This window comes from Xiphophorus hellerii, chromosome 15, assembly GCF_003331165.1.
Source record: "Xiphophorus hellerii strain 12219 chromosome 15, Xiphophorus_hellerii-4.1, whole genome shotgun sequence".
Classification (NCBI taxonomy): domain Eukaryota; kingdom Metazoa; phylum Chordata; class Actinopteri; order Cyprinodontiformes; family Poeciliidae; genus Xiphophorus; species Xiphophorus hellerii.
The window spans coordinates 16,110,190-16,118,708 of NC_045686.1; positions in this window are offsets into that span (position 1 = coordinate 16,110,190).

Sequence of the window (8,519 nt, forward strand, 5' to 3'; positions counted from 1 at the left end):
CTGCTGGCAGACTGTACTGTCAGAGCTGAGCATTTCTCGGGAACGAAACAGAAACGGATACATCCCCAAGCAAAATATCCCAAATGAACTCAATATAATTTTTTGCATATAGTCCTTTCCCCTCTTCCAGTTTACAGTCTCTCCTTCAATACTACATTTTCTACTGCTACAGATTACTTTCCTGTTTTCCCCATCATCTCCCTCGTAGATAAGGTGATCCATCATGACAGTACTGTACAGAGACAGAAACAGAGAAGCGGGGGAATGAAGATTAAAAAGATGCTTTTTGACAGGGGCAGCGCAGAGAGAGTTGACAAATAGCGAGAGATGGAGAGTGGCACTGACAACATCTCCAAACGGTCCCCAGTTGAAGGACAAACCATCCATGTCCACCACTGTGGAACTCGCACAACATCACATAAATGAGACGATTCTTCATGCTGCTGTGGGCCTGCTTCATCATTCACATGACAGGCAATTCACTGTCTATTACCTCTGAGACATTCTATGCATTTAAGCTACACACTGTGATACAGTGCCTTGAAAATTAACCAATAACCCTCAACCTTTACGTATTTTGTCACATTACAAGCACAAACTTTGATGTGTTTTAAGTCCATTTTAAAGGATAGATCAACACTAAGTAGCAGGAAATAGGTAGTTGTGGATTACAAAGTGGATTACAGTTATATTTCCAGTAGCATTACGAGATCTGGATACTTACTTACTACTACTCTATTTCTACTCGACCGTGACATTTACTCCAGCAAACCACTTAAAACGACGTCCTCTTTCCTCTACATTATAAATACTACATACACGTGTTCTACTTCTACAGACCCTGTGTATATCTCTGTGTGTGTGTGTGTTGGTGGGGGATTGAGAGGGTTGGTTGAAATCTCAAGGGAAATCCTTTTAATTTCACTACAATGAACCCATTCTATTTTTTACTCTACACATAAATGTTCCAACTCCAAGCATGAAAAAATGTAGGCACGTTCAACATCACAGTCTGCTAAATCATTTTCTGCTTTACCTTTATTAGTACGGCTGCTGTGTTTAGAACCGATTTAAAGCCACTTTAGTAAAAGCAGGTTAAAGTAGATTCATGATTTTATGATGGAATGGATGGGATACTTTATGAACATCACAGAAACAGGGAAGTACTGTATGTCGTCCTGAAAAATCACTGAAGTTTCACTTCGCAGTAAAGTTGTAACCATAAAAATGCACTTAGAGCACAGGACAGCACGTTTTCATGCTAAATTAATGAAACAATGAATCCAAACCCGCCTCGTATATGTTCACGTCAAATTTCATTAAATTCTAAGCTTTTTGTCTGACCAAAGGTTTTTCTTTAATGAGATAGACAAGTGATAATAGGCCTGTAAAATATTTTAATAGACTCCAGGCCCTGAAATCAAGATGTGTTTAGATTTGCATGCAGACCTTTTTGCATGTTTCCACTGAGATTTAAATCACTCCAAGCCTGAAATGTCCAGGTCTTTGCAAATCTTCCCTTCTGAATATTTACTCTGTATTTAAGAGATTGTCTTCTTTTCTTGAGTATTTCAACACATTTCATTCAGTGGCAAATGGCAAGAGTAGCATGATCCATTCTGATTCTTAACTTTGAGAATGTTGTGCTTGATAGCTAATGTTTTGGTTTACTTACAAGAACTACAAACTGTACCTGTTTAGGTTCGAACTGACAGTGAAACAATTTCTACTTTATCCTGGTTATCTCTTTCAAAGGACAAGAATAGTATATGAATAGTATATGACATACTGACTTACAATGGGAAAATTCCTTACTCACCATTTGTAGATATTTGTACAGGTAGAAAAAAAAGAAAGGATCAAGATTTGTAAAGAACTAAAAGTCAAGCAGTGTGTCCAAGTCCCCCCCAAGTCATTTTGCACCCTTCCATTTGAATACTACCTGATTTTTTTCCAGGTATGAAAAAGGAACTTTGGCTACAGGACACTTTAAAATCATGCTTCAGTTCCTACCTGCCTGGTGACTCACAAGAGCTTCTTACAATCCGCTTAAGTGTATCGTAAGGAATTGCAAGACAAAAACAATATCAACTAGCAGGAGTTTGCTAAGAGTTCTTTGTTTGGAATAGGGATCATAATCTTCCACATTTCACAAGAGTCGATCAAACCCAACACAGACATGAACTACTGTATCTGTCAATGGAAATACGGAGTACATGAGATTTTTGTATCTCTAGCACAGTAACTATTGGAATACATAACCAAAGGAAACAGCTATGAAATGGTTTGTAAACAGACACAATGTAAAAAAGGCTGGGATGAAATGAATGGGTAGGAACTGGGGTACGAACTGATGAACAGGAGAATCAGCCACAGCTGCAGAAACACTTGAACAGGATGTTTCAGCAACACATGACACAGCATGAAAGTTGTCCGAAAATGGCAACAGTTTTGAGTGACTGGCAACCCAAACATTTGGTGATTTAGTCCTGCAACGGGCCGTGATGACTCAGTCGGTACATATACTATTTAGATGTTTATGTAATGGTTTATAGTTGAAATAGCCTCTTTGCTTATTATCAAAACAATACATTGGTAGTCTCACACTATAAACAGACTAGAATACCTCTGCAGCCGGAAAAAGGATTAAATCAGGAATTTACAATTAATGACACCATTACAAGCACAGAGCCATGTGCTTGCTGACCTGTTTGGAGCATGAGCCACTTGTTTTTGAGACCTTTACTTCATTGCGATTGGCGTTTTGTTGGCAAACACAAAGGAATGAGACTGGTTTTACCACTTGTACACTGCTTAATGTGTGTGTGTGTGTATGTTTGTGAATGTGACTGTGCACAGGAAGGGTAAGTCTGTTTAGACAACATGGGAAGAATCCTGCTGGGGGATCTTTGTCTGCTCAGATCAGTCTCTTCAATGCCATCTGTTTCTAGCAAATTATTTAGATAATTAAAGAGGATATTTTTACCACACATATCAAAACAGAGGACATATTTGGTGCACATGTAGAAGAATATTTTTTTACCAATAAGAGATAATTTACAGAATACTGTTACCTACATAAGTCTTGATAAAAAAGGACTTATTTTATTAGTGTTGTAGCCTGTAAAAATAGATTTTTTTAAATATCTGGATTCTTGGTTGATTATCTGCAACGAATTCACTTGTTTTTGAAACATATTTGATCTCTATCCTGATGTTCAAAGGCCTAAAAGCTTGTTGATTTCCTAGTGAACAAAATAGACGCTAATCCAAGTGACCCTATGAAGAGACTTGCTCTAGAAATCAATCAGTTCTTCAATCGGCTTATTCCCTGACAGACCACCCCCCACCCTCAGCCGAGTGCAGCCTTCAATGAAGAACCCTAGAATTAATCAGGGGATCTGCATCCTCGGGTGGGAAATGTCTGGCAAGCAGTCCAACTGTAATTCAAGTCAAAGAAATATATGTATATATGTTTTTTAAAGGGTCTTCCCTTTTAGTACATGGAATAAAAGTAAAACAAGCATTCTGTGGGCGATAAATATCAAGATTTATCTGTTTGGGGTCTTTTACTATATTTGTTTTTCTCCAGTTAATGACAGGTCAATCAGCCTTTCATCAAAACATTTGAACACAGCCAGATTCATAAAACCTTGATCTCACCTTTTGCTTAACCAGCCTACCGAGTTAATCTTGTTCTGGGATTCTGAGACATGCAATTTAAACAAACGTAAAACAGGGGAAAAAATAGACCATACACAAAACCTGAGGAGCTGAAAGAAATGGGACGTCTTTGTCTGGAGGGGATCTGTGTGAAACAACAGCTGGGGGGTTGACAGTCTCAGATAGATCAAACCCCTTGAAATAAAAACACAGGGGAGCTGAATGAGTACAGTCCTTTTTTATTCCTAGTCGTTTGCTCTCTGCATCTCCCACCCTGTCAGACAACATGTTTATCTGTCTGCCAGTATCCGAGTATATATCTACAGGCCAATCTCCTCCTTCCACCTCCTCCATCTGAGAAATCGCCAAACAGCTGGTTGCCATGGCTCCAGATTTCTGTGCACCAATCAAATCCTGTTTTGCTGAGGGCAAAGAGAAGGGGCTACACCAGCACAGTCTGATTAGCTGGTTAAAAAGCAGGGATATTAAGAGAGATTAGACTGCGTTCATCCAGGAACAGTAAAACATTTTTGCCAATATCGCAGACTAAATTAACAGACACGTGTTTGTGATATTGGGCCTCATTGTGTCTAATTGCAATGTCCCTTTGTTATGTCTTTGACATGTTTTGGACTGTAATGACCTCAAGCATTTTTCCATATCTAAACAAAATCTGTACCATCTCCCTCCTGTACTGTACGGATCGACTTTATGAAAAAACCAAAATAACAAAGATACAGAAGCAACAAAAGACTCAAAATGTTGTTTTGATGAATGAAGTGTTTCTAAATTGAGAACAGGGCTCCCTCTGCTGGTACTATCGCGAACTTCAATTGTAAACACTTGCAACATGGATTATTGAGGTTTACCATCACAGGAAACTTTTCCTAATTTTGAAAAGTTACGACCACAAACAGTATGTTATGTATTTTGTTAGGATTTCGTGCGACATGGGCTCAAACTCTTCCTGCAGCCCATATCAAGAAGCACGCAGGTAAGGTGTGTTGACAACATGGCTGCTTTCGGCCTCTGAATCCGTGAATGTGGTTTGTTCACGGATTCAAACAGATGGGTATCATCTGTATGAACCACAACTGAAACAAACTGAAATTTAACATGGTTTCCCCATGTTAAATTCGAACTGTTTTCTGAAATCACTTCTACTAGTCACCAGATGGCGCCCTTGTGCATTGTGCGTTTAATCCAGAACTATGTCACCAGGCCCTTTTTCTTATAAAAATGTCTGCAAACCCCCTGGGTAAAGATGATGTCCCTTAGATTTTTCTTCATTTACAGTAAATCGTGTATACGTCTCACCAAGTGTCAGAAAGCGTACAAGCGCAATAACATAAACCATTTCAAATATTTTTCTCTACATAAAGCAAAACTGTAATGGTTTTTATGTGTATTTATTATTTCTAAGAAGCACAGTTTTTCTTGGTGGGGTAGAGTTGGAATGATGAGCCCGTACCTGTCCGTGGGAGGGGCCCCAGTCACCGCAGCCCTGTGTAGGGATCAGGTCCCTCTGGTTCCTGCTGCTGATCCCTCTCAGCTGACGTCAGGAGAAATGGCGGAGCAGGATGGCAGCGACACCTCTCCTCCGGAGTCCCAAGGTGAGCTCTAATGCCGAGGCGACTCTTAATTCCTATGAATAATTTTAACTTGCAGACATTCCGTCTGAGCTGTGACGCGGCGCTCACTTGAGCCCCTCTGGTGTTTTTCCCCTCGTTGATTTAAACTCTAATTTATAAACAAACTCGGGTTCCCCGCCGGTCCGTCACGGGTATGGGATTATCTGTCAACCAACTCACCCAACCGGTTGCTTTACTTTATTTTTGCTTGCCTTTAACTCGAGCCGCTTTTCTTCACACCACTCTTTAGTTGTTCATTTGTCTTTGCTGTTGAACGACATTGTGAGTCCCTCTTGACAAACACCTGTTGCTGACATTTTGTCAGCTGGTCTCCGTCAGGGCTTCTTCCCTCGATGTGTGACAGGTGGATTAATGGATAAACGGAGGTTTGTTATTCTGGAGACTTGATGTAGAAAAAAAAAACAACTTTAAATTTGGCTTATTGATAAACTTACCACTGTCTGAGAAATGAAATGACATGAAATTGTTCCTTAGTCCGGTGTAACTATTTTCTTTTAGCATCTATTAGTAGCATTACACCAAAAGATTAATCAAAGTATAAATAATTGCTCGTGTGAGTGAATTTTAGTTTATAGGAAAGAAGTTCTGTTGAACGTTTATCTCTTATTACTTGAAACTAAATAAGAGAGAAACTTTCCCCCCCACATGTAGCCACACCCCTCAGTCTAATAGGGATTGAGCAGGTGCTTGTTATCTATTGTTAGTGTACTACCTGCTGTGACTCCATGACTGGGATTTGTCATTGTTCTGTCTTCCGTCGTGTGTTGTGTCATGACTTTTTTCTGTTTGGACGGATTTACAAATGAAGATTAGCGTGTCATTTTACAGCATGAATCACTTTCAGTCAATTTCTATTTTTAACTATTAGTGCAGTATTTTGGCAACAAAATAAACAATTTATAAACATATAAATTGAGAAGTATGAGAAGTTAAAACGAATAAAAGGCAATAAATCAATTTTGTAAATTTTGCTGTTTTGTTTATATGCTTGCCATTATGATCTTAAATTTCTGTGAAAGTATAGCTGTTACTTGTATTCCTAACCTTTTATTCACAGACAGTCTTAATCTGTCTGTGAATAAAAGGATTTGCTGTTTTCGGTCATTACAAATAATGTCCAATCAAGTAGGCATGTGCTGGTTTCCTGTATCGAGGAATACCAGGTTTTAAAAACTTATGGTTCCCGGATTACTAAATGTCTCACAACACAGTGGTCACTATACTTTGTCTTTGCATACAAGAAAAAAAAGTGTCTCTCAATATTTTTGGCTGCAAAGACCCCGATACCCTGATAGTGATGCTATTGAAACAAACAAAAGCATGCAGGTGGCAGCATCATGCTGTGGAGATGTCCCCAATCACTCTAACTAAGGTGACATTATGTTAAAGCAGTAATTGAAAAAGCCAAGAGCAGCTTGTTTGTTAGATTGTTGTCTAGTATTAGAATAATAAATGGTGTGCATATTATAAAAAATATGATAATTTATGCTTTGCTAATTTAGCAGAACAAGGAATATGTGTTTCTTCTCTGTTTTAAAATAAATGAATTGGATTATTACTAGTTGCATTTGTAAATATGATGAGTCCATAAAGCTGTGGTATTTTTACCCAATCATTGTACCCTGAAAACTTCAGACTGCCTCATACTCACTGTAGCAACTGTAGAACTGTAACAACAACAAGTTTTTACTGTGAATGCAGCCCTAAAGCCTACGCCCCGACGCTATGAATGGGCATTTAGTGTTGGCTTAAGCATAATTAGTTTTAGTTCTAAAAGTCAATACATTAATGCCAGGGAAGTGTAGTTTCTCCACTACACTTTCCTTTCTCCAACACACCTGAATCATATTAATGGCCTCATTTCCTTCCGTTAATATGACTAAGATTATATGAATGATGCAACTGAATGATGTTCTGATGAGAAAATTCAGCTATTTGATTCAAATGTGTTGGAGAGGAGATGGATCTAAAAGTTGCAAGATAGAATTTAAATTCTGTGTTTGTTTTCTGTTGTTTTGTCTTGTCTTTAAAGAATTTTTTGGGTACTATTGGCTTTTATTTGACCGTAATCAGACAGGGCCATCCCTGTCTGATTACGGTAGATTACAGGCAGAGAGAAGTGGGGAAAGACATGCAGCAAAGGCGTCGAGGATGGGAGTTAAAATCGGGATGGCCCGTCAAGGTCTATAGCCTCTGTATGGAAAAGGGAAATGGTGCATGAGAAAATATTTGTTTTCACTCTTTGCATCTCTCCATCCTTCCTTTCTTCCTTAAAAACATACTTCCCTTTGCCCCTCCTTATTTCCTTCCTTCCTGGTGCCTTGCCTACCTGCCTTGTGCCCCAACACCTTTTCCTTTCTTCAATATATTCTTCTTTTCATCTTGTTTCTTTTGTTGACCTTACCTTTGCCCTACACCTGTTTTGTATCTATCCTTCCCTTCATCCTTCATTTGTCATATTCCAACTTACTTGTGCTCTACCTTCTTTCTTTTCTTCCTTTACTGCCTTTCCTCTTTGCCTAAGATTTTCTGTTCCCTTCTCCTCATTTTACTCATTCAAGCCCTTCCTTCTTTCTTTCCTTCCTTGAGTCCTAACACACTTCTTCCTTCTGTCCTTTTCTGTCCCCTTATTTCATTGTGTTAACCCTCTTTTCTTCCTTGTGTGCTTTCCTCTTTCTTTCATTTAGTCCTTCCTGTCTTTCAGTTTCTAGTTGCCGACTTATAACGTATTCACTGTAGGAATATTAGATATACATTTTTGTTAACTGTAATATCCCAGTATCAATACACCACTCTCAATAATGAACTTCATTTACCTTTTTCATGTAAAAATCCTATTCGTACTGGTGCTTTATTGCCACACTGAATATGAGTGAGAAGGGCGTGTTGCAGAGCCTATCACGTTAAAGTCAGGTGTAGGCTTACAGCACTGCTGTGTCCTGTGGGGACAAAGATCAGATCGCTCGTCCATGATTGTGTTTGTGCAGCACATGCTCTCTGAGGAGATGAGGCTGCAACTATTGGCCTGAATTCCTTTATATTGTTATTACTGGAAAAAGTTCCTTTAAAAGAGATATTAAATGAATAGCCCCAATGACAAACTATTCATTAAGCATTTTGACTTCACAAATGTATAAAGTGTTCACAGTCATTAAAACATTTCACATTTTGCCTTGTTAGTGCTATAAATGTTAGTTTTATATA